General features: G+C 43.7%; 1 long non-coding RNA gene across 1 annotated transcript; it reads left to right on the top strand.

Annotated features, from left to right (window-relative positions):
* The first annotated feature begins 11,972 nt into the window (after positions 1-11,972).
* Positions 11,973-16,895, top strand: LOC140077340 (uncharacterized). Its single transcript, XR_011849767.1, has 2 exons — positions 11,973-12,233; positions 13,194-16,895. It is a non-coding gene; the product is annotated as an uncharacterized lncRNA (long non-coding RNA).
* The last annotated feature ends 3,545 nt before the right edge of the window (positions 16,896-20,440 follow it).

The following is a 20,440-nucleotide window of genomic DNA, read 5'->3' as shown; positions in this document are numbered from 1 at the left end:
TCACGGGATAGGCAGCCTAGCATGAAATCTGCCATATGCGCCAGAGTACCAACGCGTAAGAATTCACTCCCCTCACTGGCCTGACTGTCCATTTCCTCCTCCTCCAACTCCTCCAACTCCTCTTCTTCTGCTCATACACGCTGAACAGTGAAGGACTCAACAATGGTCCCCTCTTGTGTCTCGCCAACATTCTCCTCCTCTTCCTCCTCATCCTCCTCCACCTCCACCTCCTCCGATATGCGCTGAGAAACAGACCTAAGGGTGCTTTGGCTATCAACAAGGGATTCTTCTTCCCCCATCTCTTGTGACGAGCGCAAAGCTTCCGACTTCATGCTGATCAGAGAGTTTTTCAACAGGCCAAGCAGCGGGATGGTGAGGCTGATGATGGCGGCATCGCCACTGACCATCTGTGTTGACTCCTCAAAGTTACTCAGCACCTGACAGATATCAGACATCCACGTCCACTCCTCATTGTAGACTTGAGGAAGCTGACTGACCTGACTACCACTTCTGGTGGAAGTTGACATCTGGCAGTCTACAATCGCTCTGCGCTGCTGGTAAACTCTGGATAACATGGTCAGTGTTGAATTCCACCTCGTGGGCACGTCGCACAACAGTCGGTGAGCGGGCAGTTGGAGGCGGCGCTGCGCTGCCCTGAGAGTGGCAGCATCTGGGCTGGACTTCCTGAAATGCGCACAGATGCGGCGCACCTTCGTGAGCAAATCTGACAGATTGGGGTATGTCTTGAGGAAACGCTGAACTATCAGATTTAACACATGGGCCAGGCATGGCACATGTGTCAGTCTGCCGAGTTGCAGAGCCGCCACCAGGTTACGGCCGTTGTCACACACAACCATGTCTGGCTTCAGGTTCAGCGGTGCCAGCCACAGATCAGTCTGCGCCGTGATGCCCTGTAATAGCTCTTGGGCGGTGTGCCTTTTGTCGCCTAGGCTCAGCAGTTTGAGCACCGCCTGCTGTCGCTTAGCGACGGCACTGCTGCTGTGCCTAGAGCTACCGACTGATGGCGCCGTGCCCACGGATGGTAGTTCGGAGGAGGAGGTGGAGGAGGGGTGGGAGGAGGAGGAGGCATAGTAGGCCTGAAACACCTGGACCGAGGTAGGCCCCGCAATCCTCGGCGTCGGCAGTATATGACCAGCCCCAGGGTCAGACTCGGTCCCAGCCTCCACCAAGTTAACCCAATGTGCCGTCAGCGATATATAGTGGCCCTGCCCGGCAGCACTCGTCCACGTGTCCGTGGTCAGGTGGACCTTGTCAGAAACGGCGTTGGTCAGGGCACGGGTGATGTTGTCTGACACATGCTGGTGCAGGGCTGGGACGGCACATCGGGAAAAGTAGTGGCGGCTGGGGACCGAATACCGAGGGGCGGCCGCCGCCATGAGGTTGCGAAAGGCCTCGGTCTCTACTAGCCTATAGGGCAGCATCTCCAGGCTAAGCAATCTGGAGATGTACACATTAAGGGCTTGGGCGTGCGGGTGGGTTGCACTATATTTGCGTTTCCGCTCCAGCGTCTGGGGTATGGAGAGCTGAACGCTGGTGGATGCTGTGGAGGATCGTGGAGGCGACGATGGGGTTTTTGTGGCAGGGTCCTGGGCAGGGGGCTGACTATCAGCTGACACAGGGGAAGGAGCAGTGGTGTGCACGGCCGGAGGTGAACGGGCTTGTTGCCACTGAGTGGGGTGTTTAGCATTCATATGCCTGCGCATACTGGTGGTAGTTAAGCTAGTAGTGGTGGAACCCCTGCTGAGCCTGGTTTGGCAAATGTTGCACACCACAGTCCGTCGGTCATCCCGTGTTTCCTTAAAGAACCTCCAGACTTCTGAAGATCTAGCCCTCGCCGCAAGAGCCCTCACCACGGGAGCTTCACTAGTTGACACATTTGGCGCTGATGCACCTGCTCTGGCCCTGCCTCTCCGTCTGGCCCCACCACTGCCTCTTCCAACCTGTTCTGGTCGAGGACTCTCCTCCGTCTCAGAAGCACTGTGTTCACCCGGCCTCTCAACCCAGCTTGGGTCTGTCACCTCATCATCCTCCGATCCCTCAGTCTGCTCCCCCCTCGGACTTCCTGCCCTGACAACAACTTCCCCACTGTCTGACAACCGTGTCTCCTCATCGTCGGACACCTCTTTACACACTTCCACTACGTCAAGAAGGTCATCATCACCCACAGACTGTGACTGGTGGAAAACCTGGGCATCGGAAAATTGCTCAGCAGCAACCGGACAAGTGGTTTGTGACTGTGGGAAGGGTCCAGAAAACAGTTCCTCAGAGTATGCCGGTTCAAATGCCAAATTTTCCTGGGAGGGGGCAGACTGGGGGGGAGGAGGCTGAGGTGCAGGAGCTGGAGGAGTGGCGATTTCGGTGACATGGGTGGACTGCGTGGAAGACTGACTGGTGGACAAATTGCTCGAAGCATTGTCAGCAATCCACGACATCACCTGTTCGCACTGTTCTGGCCTCAACAGTGCTCTACCACGAGTCCCAGTAACTTCAGACATGAACCTAGGGAGTGTAGCTCTGCGGCGTTCCCCTGCTCCCTCATAAGCAGGTGGTGTCTCACCCCGGCCAGGACCACGGCCTCTGACCCCTGCAGTAGTTGGACGCCCACGTCCCCGCCCTCGTCCTCTACCCCTAGCCCTCGGGTTAAACATTTTTAAAATGAGAGTTATAGCTTTAATTTTTTTTTTACTTTTTTTTGTGTTTTTTTTTTTTTTTTGTGTTTTTGAGTTTTTAAAACCAAACAATGCTATCCTATTGCTATGGCTATTTTCTAGCCAAGTATGAAAGCACACTACTATGCCAGATGAGATGACACTGAGTTATTAAACAAAATAAACGTAAAATAAAAAAGGAAAAATGGCAGACTGTGCCTAATTGAAATCCAACCCCTAATAAATTTTCCCACTTCGGTCTTTGCGATGGATATGTGCGTCACTAAGCGCAAAACACAGCGGTCGCAAGTCTCACTACAAATTGCTCACAATTGGCTAGTAGATGCACTGCAGCAAGTACAGCCACCAGCAGATCAACCAGAAATCAAATATATAACGCTACTGTAGGCGTAAGCCGTTTGGATTCTCCTTTGGCTATTTTCTAGCCAAGTATGAAAGCACACTACTATGCCAGATGAGATGACGCTGAGTTATTAAACAAAATAAACGTAAAATAAAAAAGGACAAATGGCAGACTGTGCCTAATTGAAATCCAACCCCTACTAAATTTTCCCACTTCGGTCTTTGCAATGGATATGTGCGTCACTAAGCGCAAAACACAGCGGTCGCAAGTCTCACTACAAATTGCTCACAATTGGCTAGTAGATGCACTGCAGCAAGTACAGCCACCAGCAGATCAACCAGAAATCAAATATATAACGCTACTGTAGGCGTAAGCCGTTTGGATTCTCCTTTGGCTATTTTCTAGCCAAGTATGAAAGCACACTACTATGCCAGATGAGATGACGCTGAGTTATTAAACAAAATAAACGTAAAATAAAAAAGGACAAATGGCAGACTGTGCCTAATTGAAATCCAACCCCTACTAAATTTTCCCACTTCGGTCTTTGCAATGGATATGTGCGTCACTAAGCGCAAAACACAGCGGTCGCAAGTCTCACTACAAATTGCTCACAATTGGCTAGTAGATGCACTGCAGCAAGTACAGCCACCAGCAGATCAACCAGAAATCAAATATATAACGCTACTGTAGGCGTAAGCCGTTTGGATTCTCCTATGGCTATTTTCTAGCCAAGTATGAAAGCACACTACTATGCCAGATGAGATGACGCTGAGTTATTAAACAAAATAAACGTAAAATAAAAAAGGACAAATGGCAGACTGTGCCTAATTGAAATCCAACCCCTACTAAATTTTCCCACTTCGGTCTTTGCAATGGATATGTGCGTCACTAAGCGCAAAACACAGCGGTCGCAAGTCTCACTACAAATTGCTCACAATTGGCTAGTAGATGCACTGCAGCAAGTACAGCCACCAGCAGATCAACCAGAAATCAAATATATAACGCTACTGTAGGCGTAAGCCGTTTGGATTCTCCTATGGCTATTTTCTAGCCAAGTATGAAAGCACACTACTATGCCAGATGAGATGACACTGAGTTATTAAACAAAATAAACGTAAAATAAAAAAGGAAAAATGGCAGACTGTGCCTAATTGAAATCCAACCCCTACTAAATTTTCCCACTTTGGTGTTTGAGGTGGATATGTGTGCCACTAAGAGCTAAACACAATGGTAGCAAGTCCCCCTGCTAATTCCTCACAAAATGGTACTAGATGCAAATAAAAAAAAAAAAAGTAGAACGTTATTGTAGCCCTAAGAAGGGCTGTTGGGTTCTTGGAGAATCACTCCTGCCTAACAGTAAGCTAATAGAACACCCTAACGCTTTCCCTGACCAGCAGCAGCTCTCTCCCTAGCGGCATCCAGACACAGAATGATCCGAGCAGCGCGGGCAGCGGCTAGTCTATCCCAGGGTCACCTGATCTGGCCAGCCAACCACTGCTATCGACGTGTAAGGGTACCACGTCATGCTGGGTGGAGTGCAGAGTCTCCTGGCTTGTGATTGGCTCTGTTTCTGGCCGCCAAAAAGCAAAACGGCGGGAGCTGCCATTTTCTCGAGCGGGCGAAGTATTCGTCCGAGCAACGAGCAGTTTCGAGTACGCTAATGCTCGAACGAGCATCAAGCTCGGACGAGCATGTTCGCTCATCTCTACATACGACCCCTAGTTACAAACGGACCTCTGGATGTTGGCAATTTACTGTACTTTAGCCTTGGGCTATAATAAACAGATATAACAGTTTTCACAGGTGTCTGTAATGAAGCTTTATTGTTAATCCTGGTTCTTATGACAACCCAACATTTTTAATATCCAATTGTCACCTACAGAAATCTTGTACATAACCCGGGGACTGCATATATAGAATATTTGCTTTAAATGTTTAAAGCATGTGAAATAATTCCAATTTACATGTTAAAATCGGGTCCATGAAAAGAAAACTTCCTTTGCACCTGCCCTGGACCAGGTGCAGATTTGCGCCTAAAAAGTCGCAAAAAAGGTGCTAAAAAGTGAAACCTAAGTGAAAAGTCGCACGGAACATCTGGAAAACAAAGATACATAAGGCACACTGCACAAAGGTGCAGACAAGGCGTACTTGAAAAAGAACAGAGTTAAAAGTCGCAAAAATGGCACAAAAACTGCGCTTTGGCTCACTGAAACTATGATACGTGTGCTGCACAGACTTCCTGCTGGCAAGTAGAAGCACAAAGAAACTTACTCTACAAGCTACAGACAAGATAAGGTCTTCATCCAGGGGAGGGGGAGGGAGGCATATAAGCTTTCGCACTCTTTTTTTCAACTTTTTCTTGAAAGGAAATTCTCAATTTTTTACACAATAGTTTTTTACAAAACAGTTTTACAAAACAGTTTTATTGCTGTTTTACCTCCTATAGTGATGGTCAGTGTAAGATTACAGAGTGTACAGGTAATTTTTTTTTAAAGTCGTGTCCTCCACACCAGGCAGCAATGTTAGACTCACAGATACAAGTCCAATTATACACAATGAAAATCCACCTAAGGGTGCAGTCACACAACGTAAGCACGACATGTGATCTCAACCTAAGACAAGACTGAAGCCGATTGCCCACCACTGCATCGTGTGCTTGTCAGATTGTCTGGCCAGAATGCTCAGAGACCAGAACTGAACCCAGCATCCCAGTTCAGTTTCAGTCTCTGGGCATTAGGGCCGGACATTCCTACAAGCACATGATGAAAGTTGGATGCAAGATAGTCGCATTAGACGCACTCGTGGGCAATAGGCCTAAGAAACAAGACAAAAAAGGAACTACTGTAGACTTACAGGAAAACTAGAAAGAGAAAGGATCTCCCACATTGTGGGGCAAACAGATAAATCTACCCCAATGACGTCATTCTTTTTTTTCCTTTTGAATTTTTGTTCTTGGTTGCTATTTAGGGTTATGAATATTTCATATATGTTTAAAACAAAAACAAAGTGACTGGGGTTATCAGTCAGTTCTGAGAGTGAGGCATTGGGTAGGGTTTACTCAAGAGCTGCTGTATTGGTACTTTTTACATTGCCCATGTTCCAATAGCTATAACTTTTTTTTTTATTTAAGGGCTTGTTATCTTCACTATTTTACTTTCTAGTGTCAGCATTTAATATTCAACCCAAATTTATATAGCTTTTTAATACCTTTAAAATATATTTTTTTTAAATTGGAGAATTGACTATTTAAAACTGTAGACAATAATAGGTATTGGCCTTGGAAAATATGGGGCACATTTACTTACCCGTCCCGTCACGATCCCCGAGGTGTATTGTCCGTCGAGGATTTGGAGCTGACACGATTCACAAAGATCGTGCGTCCAATTTCCTGCATGTGTCGCTTCCCCGCTGAGGTCCCCCGGAGTTCACCTTCTTCTTCCAGGTGCATGTAAGTGCATGGCTTGCGGCACAATTTTGAATTTTAAATCCTGTGCGTTGTCCAAATCCATTGGATCGTCCGTCGGCCTGCCCCCCGATTTCTGTTGCATGAAAGTCGGCCCGTTTGCACCAAAATACGATCACGTGCGCCACAATCAGCTTTTAAATGCGGCACAAAACAGTCATCGACAGAACATCCAATGTTTGTGCGGTCCGCGGACCCTTATTAAATGAGCCCCTATGTGTCAGCATAACTTTTGTGTGTAGCAGCAGGAAAGTGAAAATAAATCTATATTATGGGATTGTAGCTGGGCTTGGAACATTGGGGTAGCCTCCTCTCACTGCTGTGTTCTTTGATTTCTTCATCCAAACTGATCACCAGCACAGTCCCTGTAGCCAGTGGGGGAGATTTACTTACCCGGTCCTGACGCGATCCAGTGGCGCGTTCTCCGTCAAGGATTAGGGTCTTCCGGCAATCCACTAAGGTGGTGTGCCCGATGTCCACCAGGTGTCGCTGCTGCGCTGAAGTCCTCCGGAGTTCACCGTTCTATATTGGGTGCAGGTAAGCGCATGTCAAGCGACAAATTTTTTTAAAAAAATTCTGTGGTTTTTCTGAATCCGTCGTGTTTTCCGACGGCCACGCCCCCCGATTTCCGTCTCGTGCATGCCGGTGCTCCACAATCCTATTGCGTGCGCCAAAAACCCGCAATTCGGAGCAAATTTTCAGGAAACCCGACGAAGAATAGCGATTCGGGCCCTTAGTAAATGACCCCCAATGTGTTCAATAAATAAATATCACACATCAGTGCACCAAGTCCATCTATAATCCTGGAATATAAATACATTATTCACAGTACTGCTATTACTATCAACACAAAGGTATGGTCACACAGATCTCCAGGACCAGTATGGTACCTAAAATTGTCTGCAGCTTTGTATGGCCAAAACTGCTGGTAGTATAGACTTAGACTTGTATATAAATGATCACATTGTGCCTGCGTATATGGAGAACAAGTCTGCCAGTAGATATTCATTATGTTACACATTTATCACCCAGGCTCCTGTGTAATTTGTTGCCTCTACGAAGCCATGTGCCCAAACAGACTTGCCCAGCTTGGTGTACCAGTTTCAGTTTTCTTTCACTCGGCAGTGTGGGTAAAATACCTTGACATACGCTGCATGAAATATTAACTTGGGTCTCCATATGTTAGCTATAAGGTGTTGCTGGGAGCTTGAAAGCAGATTCCTTCATTGCAGACATATTTAGTGGTTTCTTTAAAGAGACTTGAAAGTCTCAAACAGCAGGACAAATCTGATTTTATGAGACAAATATTGTTGTGCAATTATAACAGCTGCTAACAAAAATTACATATGCTGTTTTGTTGCTTCTGATCTTTTTCTCGTTGGCTTTGCGCATAATTATTTTGTAGCTTCATCCTTTATTTATGGAAGTGGGTTATTGTAATAAACACAAAAACAATGCGAAAATCACATCCGTGTTACTCTCATTTGTCGGCTGTTTAGAAACCTGAGAGCAATTTTATCTGGCTCTGTAATTTAAAAAAAAAAAACCTACGCTTTGAACCTTAATCTGCATCATCCCCCATTGTTCACATTCTCTCCATATTTTATGTATCATTGCCGTTCAGAGAAGGTCAGATTGAAACGTGTACAGGCAGTCCCCGGGTTACATACAAGATAGGGTCCATCGGTTTGTTCTTAAGTTGAATTTGTATGTAAGTCGAAACAATGGGGCTCATTTACGAAGGGCTCTGTGGCCGCACTATCGTCAGGTTTCCCGAATTTTTGCGCTGAATTCCACCGGGATTTTGGCGCACGCAATCGGATTTTGGCGCAATCGCACCGGCTTTCACGCGACAGAAATCGGGGCGTGGCCTCCGGACAACCCGACAGATTGGGAAAAAACACAGAATTTTAAAAACTAAATGTTTCGCAAGATCAAGCACTTACATGGACCGAGAAGAAGCAGGTGAACTCCGGCGGACCTCGGCGCAGCAGCGACACCTAATAGATATTGGATCCACGACGGACAATGCGCCAAGGATTAATAATAAAGCTTCATTACAGACACATTACAGCTGATTATTGCAATCTGGGACTATAGTAAAGCATCCAGAGAACTTCACTGGAGGTCACAGTGGGCAGAGGGGTCCGTCTGTAACAAGTTTATTTCATACACTACCTGTGGGTGCTAGAATATTATTGGAGTAAAACCAATTTATAAAGCCCCTTTAAGCCCTGCCCCTTGACCATCTATGAACTGAGTCCCCAAAGCAGCTTCTCTCACAAGAAAGGCGCCTAAGCAAAGATTCCTGGCACAACTAGTCCGTGCTAAGGTGAATCTTGTTTAATGTCCTCTTGGCTTCCTACGTGTGACCATGTCTTAGTTCCTGAACCCTGAGCCTTTGGCACTTGCTCTGTTGTAATTATAAACCTGTGCTGTGTTCCTGGATACTTCAGGGGGTATTCCCACGTAAAATTTATGTTGTTGTTTGTATGATGAAAAATTATACAATCGTCCAATATTTCTGTATCCATTCCTCACAGTTTTCGAGATCTCTGCTTGCTGTCATTCTATGTTTACTTCCAGTGGACAGAAACCTGACCATGGTCACATAGGTGCACAGCTCATTAGTATCATAGGGAGTAATCAGAGCTGTGTAATATAACAAGCTGTGCACCTGTGTGACCATGGTCAGATTTCTGTCCACTTGAGGTACACAATGAAGCTTACTATAGAATGAAAGCAAGCAGGGATCTAGAAAACTGAGCAAATGATACAGAAAGTAATGCCCCTTTAAGTGTGAACCTGTGCCTTACGACCTGCCCTGTCTTAATACCTAACTCAACATGCTCTATATGACCTAACCTGTTCCTGAATACTTAACTGTAAACCTAAGCTGTCAGCCCTGACCTTACTCAGTACCTGTGCTACCTGTCATTCTCATGGGCAGTACGGTGGCTGAGTGAGTAGCACTACAGCCTTGCAGCGCTGGGGTCCTGGGTTCGAATCCCACCCAGGTCAACATCTGCAAAGAGTTTGTATGTTCTCTCTGTTTGCGTGGGTTTCCTCTGGGTCCTCCAGTTTCCTCCCACAATCTGAAACATACTGTTAGGTTGTTTAGATTGTGAGCCCCATGGGGACAGGGACCAATTTGACATGCTTTGTGCAGCGCTGCATAATCTGTAGGCGCTATATAAATAAAAAATTATTATTATTATTTATCACTTGAATATCAGCCCCTGGGCCTACCATCCTGACCTGCGCTAAAATATTGAAATAAGAAATTAAAAGCACTTCTACAGTATAACAGTGTATGTATTGCTATGATACCTAGGATAGTTCTGCTCAGTGCATATCTACTCTGAAGTATGTTATAGGATTCATGGTGGCTGTAGGCACACTCATCCTTGATCCGATAGTCAGTCCTGTGGCAGAAATATCAACAACCTCTTTGTCATGATATCCATGGCCTGACCAAGTGGTTGTGCCAACCTTTTATTAAAAATAAATACCTTTTTTAAAGAGACCGACTGCAAGAGTTTGGCATTTGTCATTTTGGATCATGGTTAAAAAATATCCCTAAAGGACAATTTAAAAGAGTTAAACAAAACTGTACAAAGAGGAAGGATTATGAGGCGCAGTCCAAAATGCCAGAGGGAAGATTTTTAGAAAGGAATTACACATTAGAATTAGTTAGAAGAGCACAATTTGAATTGGAAATTGAAAAAGAAGTAATAGAAGAAAAAAAAGGATGAACTGGTAATTCCATTCATTAGCCGGTTTTACAAAAGAATCCCACATAGTGAGAGAAATATTGAAAAAGAATTGGTATATATTCCAACATGACCCTGTAATTGGCAATTTGTTAACATAACATCCAAAAATTCTACATAGAAAGGTGAAGAGCCTTAACCCCTTACTCCACCCACAGCTCCATACACCAAAGTATGAAAAAGTTATCAGCTCCAGAAGATGGCAAAATGAAGATTTTTTTGGGTACAGGAGGTATGAATTTTTGTAAATGTATGAAAACATTATAAAACCTATACAAATTTGGTATCCTCGTAATTGCACTGACCCAAAGAAGGAAGTAGACATGTCATTTGTGGCGCACAGTAAATGCCTTAAAATCCAAGCGCTCAAGAAAATGGTGAAAATGCATTTTTTCACTATTTTCACTGCATTTGGAATTTTTTTTCCTGCTTCCCAGTAGACAGCATGCAATATTAAATACCGTAATTAGTGCAATTTGGTACGCAGAAAACAAGCCCTCATACTACTCGTTACATGGAAAAAGAAAAAAGTAAAACATTTTTGAAGGTGGGCAAAGAGGCCAGAGAGGTCTAAATTTCAAGTACCAGAAATATGGAATGTCAAAATTTCAAATTAAATTTCTGAAACGTGCATAGTCAAAATTTTAAGTCAAAATTCTGAGAATATGAAGTGTCAAATTCACATTAAAGTTTTAGAAATACAGAAATTCTAAATTTCAGGTAAAAAAAACCCTCAAGTTGAAGCTCTGGCAAAATGGAATGTCAAAATTTCAGGTCCAAGTTCCAGTAATACGGAATGTTCTAATTTCAGGTAAAAATTCCAGGAATATGTATTGTCAAAATTTCAAGTTCATATTCTGCGATTACAGAAATTCAAAATTTCAAGTTAAAGTTCCAGGAGTACGGATTGTCAAAATTTCAAGTTAAAGTTCTGGAAAGTCAAAATTTCAAGAGTCACTGCAAGGTGCTTATTATACAGTCCTTATGCTACACGATTTTGTATTCTAATATTGAATAAGCACATTGCAGTGACTCTGTTTCTTTTTAATAATATTGTCTAAGGGTTTTTCTTAATGGTAAATTCTTGGGTATGTGCAATGGATTTTATCTAAGTGATGAGTGCGTGAGTTAATATGTTGAAGGGTTAAAACTATATAATCTTCGAATGATCACACCGACACCATGCCCCGGAAAAAAAAACGTCATAGGGGAAACCTGGGGCGGGCAACGTGTTTGGTGTGGAGTGGCTCTTTGGTTGAGCAATTTTATTATGAGAATATTTTATACTGGAATGTGAGTATGGTCTTAGGGCTATTATAGGGGATCAATAGGGGCTTTTAATTAAAAAGAGGAAATTGATTTTATAAAAACAAAATTGTATTGGTATCTTCTAGAAAAATAACCCATTTATTACCCTGACCCTATTTAAAAGTGATGTGTTCAATCACTTAGTATTGTATAGATGTGTTCGCATATTACTAGGCATGGATGGCAGGGGAACAGCTCTCCACTAACAATACAAGAAACAAAAACCCTGTGTTTTAGCTTTATTCTTATGTTATTTACCACTAAATGCTTCATTGAAAAGCTTCATATAAAAATAACTGTGCAGCAGTCATATCCCCTGTGTAGTCCCTGGGGGAGATTTATCACAAGTATTCTAGAACTGTTCTAGTTACCCACGACAACCAATCAGGAGCAAGATTATGAAGTCACAGTCATCTAGAACCAACCAGTCAGAAGCAATATTTTGCAGCCACAACTCAACTCAACTGATATTGACCAATGAGGAGCAAGATGATGAAGTCAAAATCACCTGGAACCAAACAATCAGCCAGAGGTATTGGAGCGTGAAGACCCGAAGACCAGAAGACCCGAAAACCAGAAGACCCGAAGACGTCTAGAGGAGCAACATGAAACAGAGAGGACATCATCTAATGTGGAAAAATACTTCAAACTCAGAGGTTGGGAATAATCTTCTGTTATTGTAAAAATAATATTTTCTGTTCTTAGGAGGCCATTAGATGGAGGGATTATAGTGGGACACTGCTGCTACATAGGTGGGATAGGACGCAGTTCAGCTGTCACTGGTGGAGCAATGGGTAAGAACGCAGTCTCTTTGATATAGGTGGTGATAAGGTAGGGACACTGTCTGGTGTCTGTATGGACTGGTGGGTAGGGGCACAGTACCGCTATACACAGTGCTGCTCCCTAGTAGGAAAGGTGCCATGAGACAAGGGAAGCTTTCATTTTTAAAATTAAGAAATAAAAGCTGATCCATAAATAGTTGCTAAATACTGTTTTTCTATTGGATACATTTAGTAAGAACTGCTGAGCCCCTCCCATAGCGGCAAACAATGCAATCTGACATATATCCTACAGCCTGACATAAAGATGCTGTATGTTACATCTCATACGTATCCAAAGCCATAATCACTCAGCTCCTATTCACAATGCAGATTTGCTGCAATGGAAGACTGGGTGAAATCTGGGGTACTCATCATTGTATGATTTAGGGTACAAATAGATGGTGTAGTCATGATGCAGCTGTGACGTAGTTGTAATTAAGGAATTGTGACAATATCTGACCATATCGTCTATTTGTACCCTATGGGATGCTGTGAGTATTTCTATACTGACCTGTGAGTCAGGACATCTCTGCTCATTGGTCACAACTTCCACATTATAGCATCACTAGCAGCTTTTTAGACTCATCTCTAGGTGCCTCTGGACAGCACATATTAAGGGCAATTTGGATACTCATTCACTATAAAGTCTATAGGGGAGTTTGTTGTAAAACAGGCTCAAGTTGGAAGTCTAGAAAAAAGTGGGAAATTGTGAGTATAAATGGTAATAGTAACACATTCTAAGGCTGACAAGCAGAAAACTAACCACATAAAATCTTCTCTATCATTCATTCTCAGATCATTGCTGATGCCCTGTGCCACAATCTGCTGTAAAGTATGAAAGAAGAGTTTCCTGAATCCTCACCTCCCATGTGAAGAAAGCTACACGTATCACTGAGACCCACACGTGAACGTCTAGACTATAATCATCACTGAAGACCCGCACAAGATCTTCAAGAGTCGACTCAGCACTGAAGACCTGCACAAGACCTTCAAGACTCCTCTCATCACTGAAGACCTGCACAAGACCTTTAAGACTCCCCTCATCACTGAAGACCTGCACTAGACCTTCAAGAATCCCGTCATCACTGAAGACCTGCACAAGACCTTTAAGACTCCCCTCATCACTGAAGACCTGCACAAGATCTTCAAGACTCCCCTCATCTCTGAAGACCTGCACTAGACCTTCAAGAATCCCCTCATCACTGAAGACCTGCACAAGACCTTCAAGACTCCCCTCATCTCCAAAGACCTTCAAACCTCAACATGATCCTCAGAAAGAAAGTTCTACGCTCTTGAAGCCAGACTCATGAGCCTCTTCAATTGACCCAAAGCAGTAATGCTTCTCCACACCATGTTGATGACAGCAAAAGACAGAAGTATTTTTAGAGATTACCCTACATAAATCATACCCTGTGAGCAAGGTGTCCTCAGCTGCTGGTTGTGCCATCTCCTCTTTGAGAATCATGTGCAGCCCATATTCATTAGAACCCCAATGTGTGGACCACACTGTGCTTTAGTTCTTTCTGCAACAGTTTTTAAATTTGGCCTGTCCCTCCCCCACCCCTCCTTTTTCCGCTCAGATCAAAATTCACTCGATAATGGTGTGAGGTTAGAAAGGAAGATGGAAATGCGGGGAAAGGGAAAGGAGAGCTGGGCTTTAGAAATATTCAGGATGGAGGGGGCACAGTACTTGCACCTGAGAACAGCTCTATATTGGTGGTTCTGTAGCTGGCCTAGTAGATCTGCATTTATAGATTTTTAGATGCATTTTTATGAATCTAAATTGTTACTTAAGTGTTTCATGTGTTTAAAGCAGTTTTTCATATCTTAACATTAATAACCTTACATATGATGTATAGATTGTTAATGTCCTGTAATTTTGTTAATTAGTTGTATCTATAAGTTTAAGAACATTGTGTTAAGTTATTAATTTTCACAGTGTCTACTGAACGTGACCAAATATAATATATGTAGTACAGGATGAAGTCAACCGTCTGGAGCTTCGGCTCGACTGCCCCTTTCTTTGAGTGGCCCCTCAATGTTATGGAAATGGGCGGAGGACATTGTCTCCATTAGAATGGGCCTCCCTGTGATGCTGGAGTGCACTACTATAGTGGTTGGGGATTTCACCAAAACATACGGTTGTAGTGGACGCGGTGAAAAAGCATCTCAGGGGTGAACTGTATTTACAACAATATCTGACTAAAATAGTAATTTTGTTATTTAGTTGTATCCATAAGTTTAAGAAAATTTTGTTAAATTATTAATTTTCACAATGTCGACTGAACTAGACTAAATATATTAGATGTAGTACAGGATGAAGACAACCGTCTGCAGCTCCGGCTCGACTGCCCCTTTCTTTGAGTGGCCCCTCAATGTTATGGGAATGGGCGGAGGACATTGTCTTCATTAGAATGGGCCTCCCTGTGATGCTGGAGTCCACTACTATAGTGGTTGGGGATTTCACCAGAACATACGGTTGTAGTGGACGTGGTGAAATAGCATCTCAGGGGTGAACTGTATTTGCAACAATGGGGGTCATTTACTAAGGGCCCGATTCGCGTTTTCCCGACGTGTTACCCGAATATTTCCGATTTGCGCCGATTGTACCTGAATTGCCCCGGGATTCTGGCGCACGCGATCGGATTGTGGCACATCGGCGCTGGCATGCACGCAACGGAAATCGGGGGGTGTGGCCGAACGAAAACCCGACGGATTCGGAAAAACCGCCGCATTTAAGAAAGAAAATGTGTCGCAAAAATTACACTTACCTTCACCAGGTAGAAGCCGGTGAATTTCAGGGCATTCCAGCGCGCCTCTGGGGAACTTCAGCGCAGCAGCGCCACCTGGTGGACGGCGGAGGAACTACCTTAGTGAATCCCGGCCGGACCCGAATCCACCGCAGAGAACGCGCCGCTGGATCGCGAACGGACCGGGTAAGTAAATCTGCCCCAATATGTGACTAAAATAGTAATTTTGTTATTTAGTTGTATCCATAAGTTTAAGAACATATTGTTAAATTATTAAATTTCACAATGTCAACTGAACTAGACTAAATATATTGGATGTAGTACAGGATGAAGACAACCGTCTGCAGCTCCGGCTCGACTGCCCCTTTCTTTGAGTGGCCCCTCAATGTTATGGAAATGGGCGGAGGACATTGTCTTCATTAGAATGGGCCTCCCTGTGATGCTGGAGTCCACTACTATAGTGGTTGGGGATTTCACCAGAACATATGGTTGTAGTGGACGCGGTGAAATAGCATCTCAGGGGCGAACTGTATTTACAACAATATCTGACAAAAATAGACACTTTGTTAATAAGATGTGTCCACAGGTTTAACAAAATTTTGTTAAATTACTAATTTTCTGAATATCTACTGGACTAGACCAAAAATATTGGATGTAGTACAGGATGAAGACAACCGTCTGCAGCTTCGGCTCGACTGCCCCTTTCTTTGAGTGGCCCCTCAATGTTATGGGAATGGGCGAAGGACATTGTCTTCATTAGAATGGGCCTCCCTGTGATGCTGGAGTCCACTACTCTAGTGGTTGGGGATTTCACCAGAACATATGGTTGTAGTGGACGCGGTGAAATAGCATCTCAGGGGTGAACTGTATTTGCAACAATATGTGACTAAAATAGTAATGTTGTTATATAGTTGTATCCATAAGTTTACGAACATGTTGTTAAATTATTAATTTTCACAATGTCGACTGAACTAGACTAAATATATTAGATGTAGTACAGGATGAAGACAACCGTCTGCAGCTCCGGCTCGACTGCCCCTTTCTTTGAGTGGCCCCTCAATGTTCTGGAATTGGGTGGAGGACATTCTCTTCATTAGAATGGGCCTCCCTGTGATGCTGGAGTCCACTACTCTAGTGGTTGGGGATTTCACCAGAACATACGGTTGTAGTGGACGCGGTGAAATAGCATCTCAGGGGTGAACTGTATTTGCAACAATATGTGACTAAAATAGTAATTTTGTTATTTAGTTGTATCCATAAGTTTAAGAACATATTGTTAAATTATTAAATTTCACAATGTCGACTGAACTAGACCAAATATATTGGATGTAGTACAGGATGAAGACAACCGTCTGCAGCTTCGGCTCGACTGCCCTTTTCTTTGAGAGGCCCCAGAACATATGGTTGTAGTGGACGCGGTGAAATAGCATCTTAGGGGCGAAATGTATTTGCAACAATAGGCATATAAAATTGTCATTTTGTTAATTCTATGTATGGGTAAATATATAAGGAATGAAACCACCAGACTGCTAAGCTTAGATGAAATTTGAACACACGAGTCTTAAAGTGGACAAGGCCTCATTTGTGTGAGGGTAATCTCTGAACAATACTGTCAATTATGTTGTGATCCTATAAACGAATTATATAAATTATAATCAATATGAATCTATGGGGTTGGTCCTTAATTTTCATTGGCTCGTCATGTCATGAAATTGTTAAATAAATAACAATAAAGCATGAAATAAAACTCAATGTCCACTGTGTTTTTGATCTGATATCCTTGTTTGTACACACTTCAGTCGTCCGGAATCCACATCTGCCGCGATTCATGAAGATCGTGCACCCGATGTTCTACATGTGCCGCTTCCCCGCTAAGGTCCACTGGACTTCACCATCTTCCTCTCGGTGCATGTAAGTGCATGGCTTGCGACACAAATTACTTTGTTAAATCCTTGTATTCCGATGATAGTGCGGACTGCTGACCCTTAGTAAATGAGCCCCACCGTCAGAACACGCAGAATCTGTGTGTGAAGGTTATTGAACAAGAGGTTTTGCCATTATGAGAGTCATAATGGAGTTTTGACAGAAGTTAGGACATATTAAATATAACAATAACCATATTGCCAACTGGGCAATCCATAGGGTACATAGAGTGAATACAAAATCAACAAACACTTTTTCTCACAGTATAGAATAGCTGCAAACATTCCTTATTCCCCCAAAAAGTGGGAGGAATGGGTGTTTCCAATATTCACCATTACCATCCTTCTTCTACATCAATTATAAAACTGGTCTACATATTCATCGGCATCCAGCTGGGCAGATATAGAACAAGAGCTAAACGAAAACCGTGCCCAAAATCCCCTCCTTACGTTCTTTTGTAATAGAATGTACTTATGGCCTTTATAAAACCACGAAACTAAACTAATCCCCAGCATTCCTCTCTATATTTTAGAATATCCCAACCCAAAACTTTCTTCCAAACCCTACACAGAGAGAGGCCCTCCTATATACAGGAGATTCTCTAAAATGACCATTTAATGTCGATAAAAGATATTAAAGAGAAATTTAATTTAACATAAATAAAAAATAACACATTGTAATACATAGGGGAAAAAGAGACGTCTTTGGCAAGTCTTAGTGGGACCGAGGCTGTCGTAGCAATTGATCGCCATTCCCCGATGTCATCACTGGGAGCGATGATCCAAGCTAAGATGGCAATGCCCACTTGCTGCCTGCTATTTAGTGCTAGCACTGATCGTGGGTGTTACTATGGGCTCGCAGGCGATGCAGTGTCATTTGTCAGTGAGATCGCCAAAGCTCTGTTTACAGGGGTCTGTATGTAAATGAATTTGAGAGGGGCTGTATATAAATTAATTAGGGGTTGCTATATGTATACACTCACCGGCCACTTTATTAGGTACACCATGCTAGTAACGGGTTGGACCCCCTTTTGCCTTCAGAACTGCCTCAATTCTTCGTGGCATAGATTCAACAAGGTGCTGGAAGCATTCCTCACAGATTTTGGTCCATATTGACATGATGGCATCACACAGTTGCCGCAGATTTGTCAGCTGCACATCCATGATGCGAATCTCCCATTCCACCACATCCCAAAGATGCTCTATTGGATTGAGATCTGGTGACTGTGGAGGCCATTTGAGTACAGTGAACTCATTGTCATGTTCAAGAAACCAGTCTGAGATGATTCCAGCTTTATGACATGGCGCATTATCCTGCTGAAAGTAGCCATCAGATGTTGGGTACATTGTGGTCATAAAGGGATGGACATGGTCAGCAACAATACTCAGGTAGGCTGTGGCGTTGCAACGATGCTCAATTGGTACCAAGGGGCCCAAAGAGTGCCAAGAAAATATTCCCCACACCATGACACCACCACCACCAGCCTGAACCGTTGATACAAGGCTGGATGGATCCATGCTTTCATGTTGTTGATGCCAAATTCTGACCCTACCATCCGAATGTTGCAACAGAAATCGAGACTCATCAGACCAGGCAACGTTTTTCCAATCTTCTACTGTCCAATTTCGATGAGCTTGTGCAAACTGTAGCCTCAGTTTCCTGTTCTTAGCTGAAAGGAGTGGCACCCATGTGGTCTTCTGCTGCTGTAGCCCATTTGCCTCAAAGTTCGATGTACTGTGCATTCAGAGATGCTCTTCTGCCTACCTTGGTTGTAACGGGTGGCGATTTGAGTCACTGTTGCCTTTCTATCAGCTCGAACCAGTCTGCCCATTCTCCTCTGACCTCTGGCATCAACAAGGCATTTCCGCCCACAGAACTGCCGCTCACTGGATGTTTTTTCTTTTTCGGACCATTCTCTGTAAACCCTAGAGATGGTTGTGCGTGAAATTCCCAGTAGATCAGCAGTTTCTGAAATACTCAGACCAGCCCTTCTGGCACCAACAACCATGCCACGTTCAAAGGCACTCAAATCACTTTTCTTCCCCATACTGATGCTCGGTTTGAACTGCAGGAGATTGTCTTGACCATGTCTACATGCCTAAATGCACTGAGTTGCCGCCATGTGATTGGCTGATTAGAAATTAAGTGTTAACGAGCAGTTGGACAGGTGTACCTAATAAAGTGGCCGGTGAGTGTATATATATATATATATACACGAGTCATGGTTGCACTGTATATAAGGGTGTTGTATGTAAATGGATAATACCGCGCTACGGTATTATTATATCTGTAGTCACACGATGCGTTTGCTTTGTGTTTTGAAATTCAATGCAAATGCATCAGCAAAACGCATCACGTGATGTGTACTGGAAATGTGTAGGGAATTATTACTTATAGTCAATTTGTGGAGGTACTACCCGGTAATTTATTCAAGTGATTCTAGTATATATTATAATGCATTTGAAGGGTCACATTATGGATTTTTTAATTGTGGCAGGCATTGTGGTCAGTGGTGTTGTGAGGGGTGTATATTATTTAGTAGCACTGTTATCCAGATGACATTATAGTCTATGTGACTGTGGTATTTTTATGGGCGTGGTGTGAGAGATGTGCTGACTGGAGCTGAAAACGAATCTCGTGGCAGATGAACCATGGCAAGAAGAAGAATTAATGAAGTCCCTGATAGAGCAGAACGTTACCTGTAAGGAACTAGATGCCACTGACTGATACTAATATGTGAGACAGTGTCAGCTTGTGTAAAGCGCTGTGGGGGATGTCATCAATTATTGATACTGATACTGTAGGCCCTGTAGAAGCTACTATGGCTGCTACCCTGGTAGTAACACTCCTGCTGCTGCCCCCTCCCCAACCCCTATCATTTCTGATCTTATCTATGTACATTGAAAGATTTGCAGTGTTATATACATATTGGGGCACATTTACTTACCTGTCCTGTGTGATCCCCGAAACTGCATTGTCCGACCAGAATGCACATCTGCCACGATTCAAGAAGATTTCCTACATGTTCGCTTCCCCGCTCAGGTCCGCCGGAGTTCACCTTCTTCTTCCTGGTGCATGTATGTGCTTGATCTTGCAACACAAATTGAAAGTTAAATCCCACGGTTCGGCCCCCTTCCCCATTTCTGTTGCATGAAAGCCGGTGCCGATGCTCCAAAATCCGATCACGGGCATCACAATCCCCTTCTAAATGCCTGTTCCAGTGTTGCGATCCCTGAAAAGTCGGAAAACCAGACGGAAATGTGTCTGCGGGACCCTTAGTAAAAAAGCCCCATTATGATGTACAATGTGCAGCATAATATGTATGTAACATTGCACCTCCTCCCTCCTTTAGTGTAGCAGGTTGGGTAT

The sequence above is a fragment of the Engystomops pustulosus genome, chromosome 9, assembly GCF_040894005.1.
Source record: "Engystomops pustulosus chromosome 9, aEngPut4.maternal, whole genome shotgun sequence".
Lineage (NCBI taxonomy): Eukaryota > Metazoa > Chordata > Amphibia > Anura > Leptodactylidae > Engystomops > Engystomops pustulosus.
This window is presented reverse-complemented; position numbering and strand designations above follow the sequence as displayed.